At 36.4% G+C, this 13,741-nt stretch overlaps 1 protein-coding gene across 1 annotated transcript in view; it reads right to left on the reverse strand.

Moving 5' to 3' along the window:
• PDZRN4 (PDZ domain containing ring finger 4) overlaps positions 1-13,741 on the reverse strand; it is a 352,459-nt gene that overhangs the window by 153,281 nt on the left and 185,437 nt on the right. The window lies entirely within an intron of this gene.

Here is a 13,741-nt window from a genome sequence, read left to right on the forward strand (position 1 = left end):
TATCTAAAACCATAATACTGTTTGCAAGGCCCAGCTGTGATTAGATCTGTGGTTTCCCAGTCTTAGCTCTCGGTGCAATTTTTTCAGTCATTAGCCTCCATTTAAGTCTACAAATGTCCTCTGCCCTGTTCCCTGTTACCTCAGGACCTTTGGCTATGCATGTCTTTTTGAATAAAGTACCCTTTTCTTTGTCTCATAAATGCCTACTTACCTTACAAGGCCACCTTTCTTGAAGTTCAAGATGAGACTCCTTGCTAGACATCTTTGTAGCATTCTGCATTTTTCCATCATGGCGATTATCAAAGTTTTAATTACTTTTATGGAAATTTGATTAATGTTTATCTTCTTAACTAAGTAAGCACCTACTTGATTTTTAGGTTTTAGGTGTTAAGTATTAAAATTCTATAATAGATAATGACAATTTAGCTCTTTACCCACTTCTAACACTTTAATATAATTATTATATCACATATCCCATTTTCCAAAGTAAAAGAATTCCCAATTTTTAATTTGGTACATGATCACCTAAAGTTCATTTCTCAAGTTATGTTGCTGATCAATGGGATGTAAGTAAAATGTCATGTGGCAATTCCCAGGAACCTTCCATAAATCATTGCTGGCTCATGCCCTTCCCTCATTTTCCCCATCAGGTCTTTCTCCTTTCTGTTGTCTTCCCAGTGGACATGATGAGTGGAGGTGAAGCAATCATTTGCACAATGAAGACTTCGGGAATGGAGGCCGGCTATGCCCATATATGTGTTAAGAGCATCTGTCATTACTACATTATACATAAAATTGTATTTTTGTATATCCAGATATGGTAGGAAAAAAATCTATAGGAATTATCAGATTTTCAGTGAGGGGACCGTAACCCTAAAGATATTAATTAAAGTTGATTTAGTTCAATCTCCTTATTTTATAGCTAAAGAAAACTGCCCCAGAGAGAGAGCTTGTCGTACCTAAGATAATATAGAAATGAGTAGGAGATAGCCAACTAGCATGAGAGCCTGGGCTCTTGGCCTTCTTTTCTAACCTTTCTTAACTTCTTGTCTCCTATTCATAAGCAGAATTCTTCACACTGGGGTAGGGGTATGTGCTATAGTGAGTGCTGTGAATTGAGTAAGACTGATGAATCACAGACCTGTACCCTTGAAACAAATAATACAGTACATGTTAATTAAAAAAAAATAACAGAAATCATCTTAGCTATTATAACCTGGGAGAAAAAGCTGCTGATCACATTAAGAACTGAAATTAATAGGGGAAGGAAGAGAAGAGAGAGTTCTATTTTGTTTATCTATAGAGCCTTGTAAAGAATTAATTAGGTTTAAATGAAATGCCCTTTGACATCTTTTACTTAAAATAGCATTCTTGCTTCAGTTAGGCAGTGACCAGTGAAACAATAACCCAGTAGGCTACAATGAGCCAGAATCAGCTTATCCTCCAAGTACTTTACCATGCTAAAAAGTCAAACCCAAGATGCAATGTTTGTGCTTATGTTGATAAATGCCCAATAAACAAGGAATCCTGTTTTTTTGTTTTGTTTTGTTTTGTTTTGTTTTTAATCTTCCACCCTCTAAGAGAGAGATCACTCTGATCAATGTTAGTTCTCAGTCACAGGTACAAGTTTTATTGCTCTAACCCATGACGAAAGATAGAGAAACACCAGGAAAGGTGGTGTATCTCTCTGGTGGTACATGGAGACTTCCACCTCCCACTTCCTGTTCACTTTCCTAAACGTAATGAGAAGATGAAGGGAGAGGTGCTAGGAAGGAGGGCACCACATACAGAATAGCTGTACTTCATCTGGCTGCAGGTTACACTGGCTTTGTTTATTCTCACATTCTAGGACATTAGGTCTGGAAGCCTGAGCTCCACCTGTTGCAAATTCCCCACTGGATTTGACCAACACTTTCCCAGGTAGCTCTTGGGTGCTCAGCCCTTTCTCACGTTATGTTAAGAACTCCTGACAAGAGCGCTTTCATTTTTCAAAGATGAGGAAATTAAGGCCAAGACAGACTCAACAGCCAGAACCATTAAGCAAGAACGGGATTCCAAATTAAACCTGTCTTCCTTTACATCTTACTGCAGCATTTTTCCTCCTACCTAGGGCAATAGAATATAGTTTCTGACACTCTAAATACTAAAGAAAAGACTAGATTATTTAAACTATGGAGATGACAATATTTCACTTCAGGCTGGGCCAGGACAGTATCAGAAGGCAGTACTAGTAAAATGATGTAGAATAGATATGTTAATCACAAACCTGGCAAGGATAAAGAGTCCCAAGCAGTGGCTTGTATTTAAAGGCTGAATTACCATGCAAAAATTTCAAAATAGCCATTTAAAAAATTTATTTGTTTGATAGAGAGAAAGACAGTGAGAGAGGGAACACAAGCAGGGGGAGTGGAGAGGGAGACACAGGCTCCCTGTTGAGCAGGGAGCCAGATGCAGGGCTGGATCTCAGGACCCTGGCATCATTTGTTGCTCAATCCCAGGACCCTGACCTGCGCAAAAGGCAGACACTCAATGACAGAGTCACCCAGGCACCCCAAAATAGCCATTTTTAATCTTTGCAATTGTGTGTGTGTGTTTCCAATACATGAGAATATAGAGGGTTTTTAGGAAGTCTTTACACCTGCGGTTTTAAAACAAAAATGCTAAAGAAGGCTTCACATTCCCATACCCAACAAAAAATGAAAAAAAGTCTTAGGATTCCTAATGCCCTTATAAAAAGACAGAGGTAGAGACTGGAGTGATGTTGTCATAGCTAAGGAAAACCTTAGTTCCCAGAAGCTAGATGAGGCATGGAAGTTCTTTCCCCAGAGGCTCTGTGAGACTAAGTTCTAGCTGACACCCTGATTTTGGATTTGCAGACCATGAGGCGATGACAAGTTTCTGTTGTTTGAAACCACCTGGATTTGTGGTATTTTGTTAAGATAGCCTACAAAACTAATATGTATGCCGATACTAGTGGTCTATGAGTTTCACTGAGAACACTGAAAAACATCTTTTTTTAATATCTGAATTTTACCACATATTGGTATTGAATTTTTCCACATATTGGTATTTCTGCATCTCATTTATAAGGTGGTAAATAATTGAAATGCCAAAAAATAATAGTAGTCAGAAATGACCTCAGCTCAGTAAATCCTAAAATAAGGGGAAAAATCCATCTAAGAATGTTCAATGAAAGTCTTCTCCTCAATGTTCCCATACACAGCACACTGTGAATCCCTCTGTCTACCTATCATTTTCCCCAACAGCCTGACAAGTACTTGAGGATAGAAGTCTGGATTTTTTGTAACTTCTATACTCAGCAGAGAGCCTGGGGCCCTAATAAAGACTCAATAAATATATGTAGTAAACACATGAACAGAGGAATAACAAAATAGTATAGATTTTTAAGCTTTTAGGAAAATAACAGGTATTTTCTTAAAAGAGGTATTTAAATTGTGTTTCCTGAAACAAGAGTAGGGTAAATCCTTTCATTTAAACCTGACATGATTTTTTGAAATTTTTATCATTTTCAACTTTTTCAGCTTTTAAATATCTGCTGTTGGGACGCCTGGGTGGCTCAGTGGGTTAAAGCCTCTGGCTTTGACTCAGGTCATGATCTCAGGGTCCTGGGATTGAGCCTCACATCAGGCTCTCTGCTCAGCAGGGAGCCTACTTCCCCCCCACCTCCACCTGCCTCTCTGCCTACTTGTGATCTCTCTCTCTCTGTCAAATAAAGAAATAAAATTAAAAAAAAAAAACAAACTCTGTTGTTAAAAATGTAATCAATGCTCTCTTTTAAAAGTATATGGAGTCAAAATTCATTCCATAATAGAAACATTCCAAAACAGTTTTGCCTTTGATACCACTTGGATTCCACTTATGCACTCAAGTAGTTTGAAACACATGCATAAAATGTTAAAACTAAAACTTATCAGAAGTTTCCATTTTTCATTCAAGCCAGCATTAATAATAGAAATCAATATCCTTTAGTCCAAAAGATGAAGAGAGAGGAAGAATAAAGTTCAGAAGAAGAGAAAATGTGATGAAAAAGAAAAACAAACAGTAAATTTGCTCAATCAGATCTTTGAAAATTCAACAAGAATACCATAGTGTTTAGACTGAAAACAAGGTAACTTTAATTCTGATTTGAAAAGTCTTCAGTTGACCTCAGGTTTTAGACTAAGAGGGGTCATACATTCTTCCCATTTAATATGTTCACATTCAGCATAGGTCTTTTAAGAACTATTCCTCCTTTGGATAAAATGCCATTTTCACTTTAGATTTTATCTCTTATTTTGAAAAAGGGGGTGTTTTAACTAGCTTCCACCCTTCCACTTTGACAAAACTTGGACTCTGTAAACTCACAGAAATATAACTCCCCTATACGCGAGTACATCACTACGCAGAGCAGCTTAAAATAAAAACCTGTTGTGTTGAAAGAAAAGCAATTTACAAACATCTTTTTTTTAATTGAAAACAATAATCTTTTCATAATGTATGAATCAGTATCTTCTAGATGTTTCCACAAAGGTGAAAAATTTCTTTCTTTATGGAATGCAAAATGCTTAATTTTCTCTTCTACTCATTTCATGCTCTAAGTTCATCATGCTTTCTTATTTATAATATCCATTTGCAGAAATTATTCCTGGCATTTTTTCCAGTTGATAAATACTGTCAAGGTAATTATTAAGTGTATATTTCTCTACTCAGCTAACTTGCCTTATTATTAAACCCCACACTCTAAAAACTAATTGTATGTAAAGTCAACGGTCTGCATGTTTAAGAATTTTAATTACTTTTCTATGATCACTTTATATTCTATACATAACATCCAGGTAACACAGCCTCTACAATGATAAGCAGTTTAATTAGAAAGCAAAGATAAGAAAAATGCCTTTTACGTTACCAAATTTGTACATGCCAGTCACGTGATAACTTGGACTGGTCTTTTCCTGCAGAATTTTAAAATGTGAAATGTTAATATTAGGTGAACCTTACTTCCTAACAGGCTAGCAAATGCTTTATTAATATACCATTTGGTTCTTTCTCTTTTGTACATGTAAACACTACGGTTGTAATTAGATTGCAGAACGGAACCTGCCTTTAATCTCTGTGCCAGTCCAAACAAGTTCTTTCTCACACTCCTAACCTGGCACGGGAATCACAACACACAGACGCAAATGTAAGCTGTGAGCTGCCAATAGCATGCCTGCCCTTTCCACAAACTGTCTCAGAGGATAGCCATTGATTTCCTAGTTATTATGAACATGAAATTATTGAATGACAGATGATAGAGTGTTAGGTTCTACAAGTATTTTCCCAAATGGGTTATCTAGCCAGGGTTGCCATGGTAACTGTGCTGTTTGACAGACCTTCCCACAAAGCACCCTTTGCTCAGAATTCAGCACCAAATAGCTCTCTGCTTACTACAGGCTCATGTTAAATCACAAAACTTAGAAGGTTTCTCATGAAGAAAAGGGATTTCAGAGTGCGTCCATTCTAGTACCCAAAGTACCAACCTAAAATGACATTGAGAGGCATTAGCTCAGTCAGTATTTTTCCCCAAGTGAAGGAGGACTTTGCCAAGGGCTGCACCCTGTACTATTAACAGAGGCGGTGTTAATTCATAAGAGATAAATTAATAGTTCTGAGAGTGCAGGGTCCATAGGGAATATAAGTTCTGCCTCACAACACACAACTCATTAGGAGGAATGAGGCTCACAAATCAGGCATTTCTCAAACGACTAAAGGTTGTAGCATTTGTCAGCGTGATATTCACACTGTGAAGATGGAGTTGGGGTTGCATTTTTCTTTTGTATTTTTTTTTGTTGACACACATGGTATACGTGTGTGTGTGTGTGTGTGTATGTCTGTATATACAGACACACATATATATAATGCTTTCAAATTAAAATTATCTTTCTAAATAAAGTATTTTTAAAGGTATTTTTGTAGTTGACAATTCTCTTCCTAACTTTGGCTTTACATTCAGCAGAGGTTTATAAGCTAGTATGGTTAAAATGAGTTGTCCTGGAAGACTTTAGAACAATAATATCTTATCAAAGCAAATTGAGAACATCATGATAACCAGGTCAAGATGAAGGGAGCCACCTTGCTGCCTGCAAGTAGGCTTAATTTTTTTTTCCTTCTTTTCCTTTTTCAACTGCTCCATTTCCTTTTTTTCTTTTCTTCTTGGTAAATAAAACTCTGCTCTTAGAAAAATTCTGGAAATCAAGAGTTTTGGTACTCCTACTGAAGAACACTTCGTATCCTAAGTATCCAGTATTTCATATTCTTACTTAGAATACTTCATTAGACTTATGTAATACTTGTATTTTGGTCTTTCTGCAGAATGTATTATTACTCAAAGAGAACAGAAGGTAGATTTAATTTTGCATCCATTCAATACTTTATAGAAGAAATCCTAGAGAAATAGATATCAAAGATCACATTCTTCATCTGAAGTAGCAACTCATCTTCAAGTTTCTATCCAAATTCTCCAGTGACTATCATAGGCCAGAGATACCCAGCCCAAGTTTTATGATATTCTATTATCTTAAGAGGGGAGGGGAGATGCAAAATTGATTTTAATTCATCTTAAGCTAAAAAACCACAGCATTCAACATTTCTTGCTATGCAGAGAAGGGAGATACATCAAGTAAACCCAGGCAAATAATGATAGTATATCATAGCTGCAATCATTTTGTACTAAGTAGTTTTAACCAAGTTTAATTATTAGGATCACTGTAGGGTAAAGATTTAAAATAAAATGGAAATTTAAATAAAACACAACTTTGGAAAAAAAAAAAACACAACTTTGGTGAAGTATTTGCTATTCTAAATTTCAATTAGCCTGAATCATGGGAATTTCAACTTTCCCCATGCACATGCCCATAACAGACAAATCTATACTTCTGCAGATTTCTATCAAGATCTCCAGACCTACATAGCCAAAAGTCTACTGGGGGTTTCTATATTTCTATTAGGATGGCCAAAAGACCATTCAAATTTAACATGTTCAATCTTAAACTCACTGAATTCATTGAATTCCTTCTCTGTGCACTTACCATTTCCCCAAGCCAACCACTGTCTTCTATATTAAAAAATGGTAACACTATTTGCTCATGCTAGAAACTGGAGAGTCATCTATATTACCTCCCCTTGCCTCACTCTCTACATTCAATCACCAAGGACTATTGATCTTACCTAATTAAAAATCTTTCATAGTGCTCAATTTTTCTAGCCTGGTCCAAAGCCATCATGATCTTTCCTAGATTATAACGGAAGACTTCATCTTCTTGCTTTCAGTCTCATCGTCCTATCCAGACTCTGTAAGGCAACCAAACAGATCTTTATAAACCACAAATCTGGCCTGCTTAAGACCTTCTAATGCCTCCTCTTTGCCTTTAAGATACAATTTAGTCATCTTACATAGCACGCAAGCCCCTTCACAATCCAAACTTCACTGTTTGTCTTTCTAGTCTTATTCCTGATACTTGGGTTCCTCAAAACTCTGGCCAGATTGAATTATTCTTTGGGTCCCTGATCAGGACAAGAATTCTTTTGTTTCTAGGTCTTCTCTTACTCTGTTTTCTTTACAGTGCACGATATTTTGAACTATCAATGTTGAGTCTCTGTGTACCTCTTTGTTACCCCCACCTTTTAATTAATGTAGGACTCCCCCCTTTTCTACTCTTAAGGAGGAATAAAACAGTTTAAGTCAGGAAGTTGAAAAAATTTTTAAAGAGCAAATTCCTGGCAGTTAAATTTCAAAATCTTTACCCTGGGGATGTGGTGGACAGTAAGCAGATGGGGAAAAATCAGGAACTAGAGAATGTATTTTAAAAGAATTCACTGAAGAGCAGCAGGGAAGTAAATGAAACAGAGCTACACCTGAAATGGCCTATCATGTTGAATGAGGATATTCTCAACAATGACTTACCCAAACTGTCACCTGAAAACCAGGTCAGAATGAGGATATTTCAGTAGGTGACAGGTAGATAGGGGAAAACATGGAAGATCAGACTCTCATTTCTTATCTTTTTTCTAGCCTTATTGAAGTATAATTGACATATAAAATTGCAAGAAACTTAAAGTATACAATATGATGACTTGAAATGTGTATATATTTTGAAAGGATGCTCCCTCCCCAATCAGGTAATTAACATATCCATTACCTCACATATTCCCCTTAAAAAAATTTTTTTTAGCTGAGAACATTTAATTTCTACTCTTTTAACAAATTTCAACTATATAAAACAGTGTTATCAACTATAGTCACCATGTTATACACTGGATTCTCAGATATTTTTCATTTCATAGCTGAAATTTTGTACCCTTTGACTAACCTCTCTCCATTTCCCCCACTTTCCAGCTCCTGGCAACCACTTTTCTGCTTTCTATTTCTATGAGTTCAACTTTCACTTTTAGATTGCACATCTAAGTGATATCATACAGTATCTGTCTTTGTCTGGTTTATTTCAATTAGCGTTATCTTCCAGGTTCATCTATAGAGGATTGCCTTCATTTTTAAGGCTGAATAATATTCCACTGTATATGTACACCACATTTTCTTGATCCATTCATCCACTGATGGATACTTAGGCTCCTTCCATACCTTAGCTAATGTGAATAATGCTGTGATGAACACAGGATTATAGCTAACTTTTTGAGATGAAGGTTTTATGTCTATTGGATACACTCATAAATGGATTGCTGGATGATATGGTAGTTCTAGTTTTAACGTTTTCAGCAAACTCCACACTGTAAGTTTAAATCCCCAGTAACAGTGTACAAGAGTTTCCTTTTTTTCCACATCTTCACCAGAATTTGTTAGCATGTATCATTTTGATAATAGTCATTTTAACAGGTGTACGGTGATGCCTCATCGTGGTTTTGATTTGCCTTTCCTGATGATTAGTCATGCTGAGCACCCGTTCCATGTACCTGTTGCCCATTTGCCTTCTTTGGGAAATGTCTATTCAGGTTATCTATTTTTTAAGTGGCTTATTTGTTTTTGTTGGCTATTGAGTTGTAAAAGTCCTTGTATATTTTAGATATTAACCCATATCAGATATATGGTTTGCAAATATTTTCTCCTATCCATAGGTCACCTTTTCATGTTGTTGATGGTTTCCTTTGTTAAGCAGAAGCTTTTTAGTTTGAAATAGTCTCAACTTCTTTATTTTTGGATTCATTGCCTTTGCTTTCTGTGTCAAATCCAAAAAACCATTGCCAAGACTCTAACAAAGAGCTTACTCCTTGCTTTCTTCTAGGAGCTTTATGGTTTCTAGTCTTACATTCAAGTCTTTAACCCATTTTGAGTTGCTCTTTGTAAATATCATAAAATATGGGTTCACTTTCATTCTTTGGCATGTGGCAATTTGGTTTTCTCAATATATCATTTATTGAAGAGACTAAGGTTTCCTATTGTATGTTCTTGACTCTGTTGTAAAAACGTAAGTGATCACTTATGACTGAGTTTATTTCTGGGTTCTTGAATCTGTCCCATTGATTGATATGTCTGTCTTTATGCCAATACCATATTCTTTTGATTACTATAGCTTTGCAATACAGTTTGCAATCAAGAAGTGTGGTGCCTCTGGCCTCAAGAATTTTTTTAACTCTCAAGAATTTTAACTCTCAAGAATTTTTTTGACTATCTGGGATCTTTTATGGTTTCATAGAAATTGTAGGGGTTTTTTTCTATTGTCTGAGGGAAAAGCCATGGAAATTTTGAGATTGTACTAAATCTGTAGCTACCTTTGGGTAATGTGGACATTTTAACATTGTTAATTTTTCCAATCCTTAAGTATGGAGTATTTTTCAAGAATCTTTTTCATCTGTCTTCAAGAATCTTTTTCATCAAATTCTATAGTTTTCATGTGTAGATCCTTCATTCCCTTCAGATACCCATATCTGATGCTTTACAGTAATAGAAACTCCAACATAGACCAAAATCTTGAGAAAGTGGGTCAGAGCCCTTAACTGACTGAAATTAAGTTTCCAGTATACAATAAAAAAGTAGTGTGGGACAGCAGGGTGGCTCAGTCTGTTCAGCATCTGACTCTAGGTTTCAGCTAAGGTCATAATCTCAGGGTCATGGGATCAAGCCCTGCATCGGGCTCCATGCTCAGAACAGAGTCTGCTTGAGATTCTAAATCTCTCCCACTCCCTCTGCCTCTTTCCCCCTTCAAAATCATGCTCTCACTCTCTAAAATAAATAAATAAATCTTAATTTTAGAAAAGGAGTGCTAAGCAGAAATTAATTGGTCTCAAAGGCAAGAAGCAGTTACATTAATCCATGAGTCTGAGTTCTGATATATGTACCTGTCAGTTATCTAGATCGTCTTCCCTTTAATCTTTTCTCTGTCTCTTCTCAGTGAGCCCTGAAACTCACAGTACATCTGAGTGACTGGGAGAGATTTTCTTCTTCTTTTCTAAATCTTAATTATTTTGAAATACTTCAAGCATGCATAAAAATAAATAAAATAGTCCAATAAGCCCCCTATACCTAGTCTTCACTTAGAGCAATCATCAATTCATAGTTTGGGAAACTGTAAAGAAATGATAAACTGAAAAAAACCTCAGTAATTTCAAAGATGTATGGAGTCAGAGCTTCAGGGATGGGGTGCAGGAAACGGATTTGGTTTAAAGCTCCTCAAGGGGTATAGACTGGCAGCCAGAGTTGACAATTATTGGACTCATCAACTTACACATTTAACTCCTTATACAGTAAGACAGGGCATCACAGAGACACCATGCTACATACATCTCGGAACCCACAATGACTCCCTCCATACCATGCCTGGCTTATTGCAGATTATCTTTCTAGGTGTCCATTTCTGGGGTCTGTATTTTTTATTCAGTATTGCATTTTTGGTGACTGTCACTCCTGGCACATAAAAAGTAGGTTAACAAAAATGTCTGAGTGAATGAATTATATGCCAGTATTAACTAAAATTTACCTACCATTTCAGAAGACTCTCTGTCTTTCTCTCTGAGTTATTATCAGAAAAACAACCTCATGGACGGCTCTGATTCAAATTTTAAGTGAAAGTTTTCATTGACATTTGTCAATATATTTAGTGACTCTCTATGCCTTGTCATCCTACTCACCACCATAACCAACCTTATATTTCTGGCATATTTATCTACTTATCACATCAAGACCTCTTAGAATCCAGAATAATTTTTATCATAAAATGGAACTGTATCTCTTTTCAATGGCTTTAAACCTTGAAGCTAGGGACATGCGTGATTTTTTAATTTGTGACTTATTTACATTTTTTCCACAATAACCAAAATATTGCCTGCCCTTTTCCTCATGTTCCTGATGGAACTATTTTTAACCTGACAAGTGTTTAAGGAAAAGAGAATGATGCAAAATTCCTTCATTTAATTGTGCTGCTAAAAATGGTATTTCCGGTTCACAACTAGTCTTTAAAAATGAAATCATGATATAATGAGTTGATAGAAATAAAAAGAAAAAAGGGCAATGAAAAGCCAAACAAAAAAAGAGCAGCTATTTTCCCAAACATTCATCCTGAGGTTTACCAGCTGCTGCTTCTCAGTATCAAGTGTCCTGGGATCCAAAGTTCTCACAACAAGGCTAGATGGCTGTATGCTGCCTGTCCCCATCAAACAGGGTTTAGTTCAACTGAATGAGTAGAATGGGGAAGATATGCCATCAATTTAAAAATTTTTCAACTTCTAATGGCTTCCCTTTTTAGACTATTTGATACAGGAACAATTATAACTTAAACTTTTAAGCAATAAGAAGTCACTCAACAACAAGACCCAAGTTGACATGGAAGATAGAAAGGCCCTAAATCTGATGACATAATAGTAACTTCTCTCTTCAATGTAGTTCATGTTATACACAAAACACTACACGAAATACTGTGCGGACAGAGAGAAATAATACATAGGACACCGACCCTGCCCTCAAAGGGCTTAGTATTTTCTTTTGATGTTTTTCTTGTACAAAATATAAAATGATCTTTTAGTCTCTGATCAAACATTTTGATCAAAAATCATGGTTGATTTTGACTTTTGACAGAGTATTATTGCTTAACAAAGTTAAAACTTGCCTCATGATGGGAAGGGTGGGAAGAAGTTCAAACTGGGCACCAAACTTGTCTGCTGTTTTTATAAAGCGAGAAATGAGGAAGAGGCCCTGTAGATGCAAAGTACAGAATGTGCAAGGGCCCTGAGGAGGTTACGGGTTCACAAAATGAGGAGAACTGTTTCTGGCTGACAAAGAATTTGGGAAGAACTGCAGGAAATTAGACTTAGGATGAAAATCAGAAATAGACTGTAAGGTATTTGTCTGAGGTTTTCTGGACTTTCAACTTCTTCTTGCAGATAATATACTTGGTATCAAGGGAAGTAGTATGTTTAGGTTTATTCTGGAAGGGAGAAATTCTGGCAATACTGAATATTGGACTAAATAGCCCATAAAGAGACCATTACAACAAACCAGACACAGCAGGAAGCAGAAATGGCAAAGAGGGGATGGATTTAAGAAGCTATGGAGAAAGCTGAGAAAAAAGAGAAATAAATGAAGGCAGATCCTGAGGTTTCTGACTGGATCACAAATGCACAATGAATACACAGGAAGAGAACATTTTATAAATCACGCATTCATAATAAAGCTATTAAATCTAGCATACAGTGCAATATAAGAACAAGTTATAAAAAACCTGAAACATGGTTATTATAGAGGTTAGAGAAACTGCTGTTATTACCATGAGCTACTGGAGAGAAACTTTCAATTTTGAATAGCTTCCCTTCGTTCTCAGTAGACATTCATGAAATGTTTCCCGAGTGAGGGGAATTGTATATTTACTTGTTTGGTTATAGTCAGGCACAGTATTAAGTGGGTGATAATTTGTGGCTTTGTGAATATTTTAAACTTATCTAGCAAGCAGATCAAAGGAATCAGAAGGAAAAATTTTTACCATTTACATAGAACATTTGAATTGCAAGTGAGGGTTTTTTTTTTTTTTAAATCTGTTTGCTTGATTTCTGTTTGTTTGTTTGCTACATATGAAGCACGTTATGGTTAGCCACCTATACATAATATATACACTTCAGTTGTTAGGCAGAATTTTTAAAGTACAGAAATCCTAAATACATGGGAAGATCTCTGTTATGCAACTCAGAATCAGAAGAATACAGTAAAAAAGCCTAACAACACTTAGGTTCAGATCTACCTCAAAAATACAAAATATGCAGGTGCTAGTAAAGGGAAGTCTAATTGCCCAATGGGGCTACACTTTTATATGACCTGCAAAGGCACTTTTCTAGGGCAAGTCTTTTTTTTTTAAAATAAGATTATTTTCTTATTTATTTGACAGAGATAGAGAGAGAGAGAGAGGGAGGAAGGGAGAGAGATCACAAGCAGGCAGAGAGGCAGGGGGAAGCAGGCTCCCCACTGAGCAGAGAGTCTGACCTGGGGCTTGATCCCAGGATCTGGAGATCATGACCTGAGCCAAAGGCAGAGTCTTAACCCACTGAGCCACCCAGGTGCCCCTATAAGGTAAGTCTTAATGAAATTATTTTTCAGTGAGAGTTCGTTTGGATTGCAGTGTGAGAAAAGGTAGGATGATGCATGGGGCCGTTTTATGGAGTTGTCTTCCCCTGGCTACGCCCCCTCACTCATCCCCTCTTTCTCCTCCTGGCTGAAAGCGGTAAATATTTTAGGGCTGACAATCCCAGAACAAAACAGAACATATGT

This window comes from Mustela putorius, unplaced genomic scaffold (assembly GCF_011764305.1).
Source record: "Mustela putorius furo isolate JIRA1106 unplaced genomic scaffold, ASM1176430v1.1 tig00537227_pilon_pilon_pilon, whole genome shotgun sequence".
NCBI lineage: Eukaryota > Metazoa > Chordata > Mammalia > Carnivora > Mustelidae > Mustela > Mustela putorius.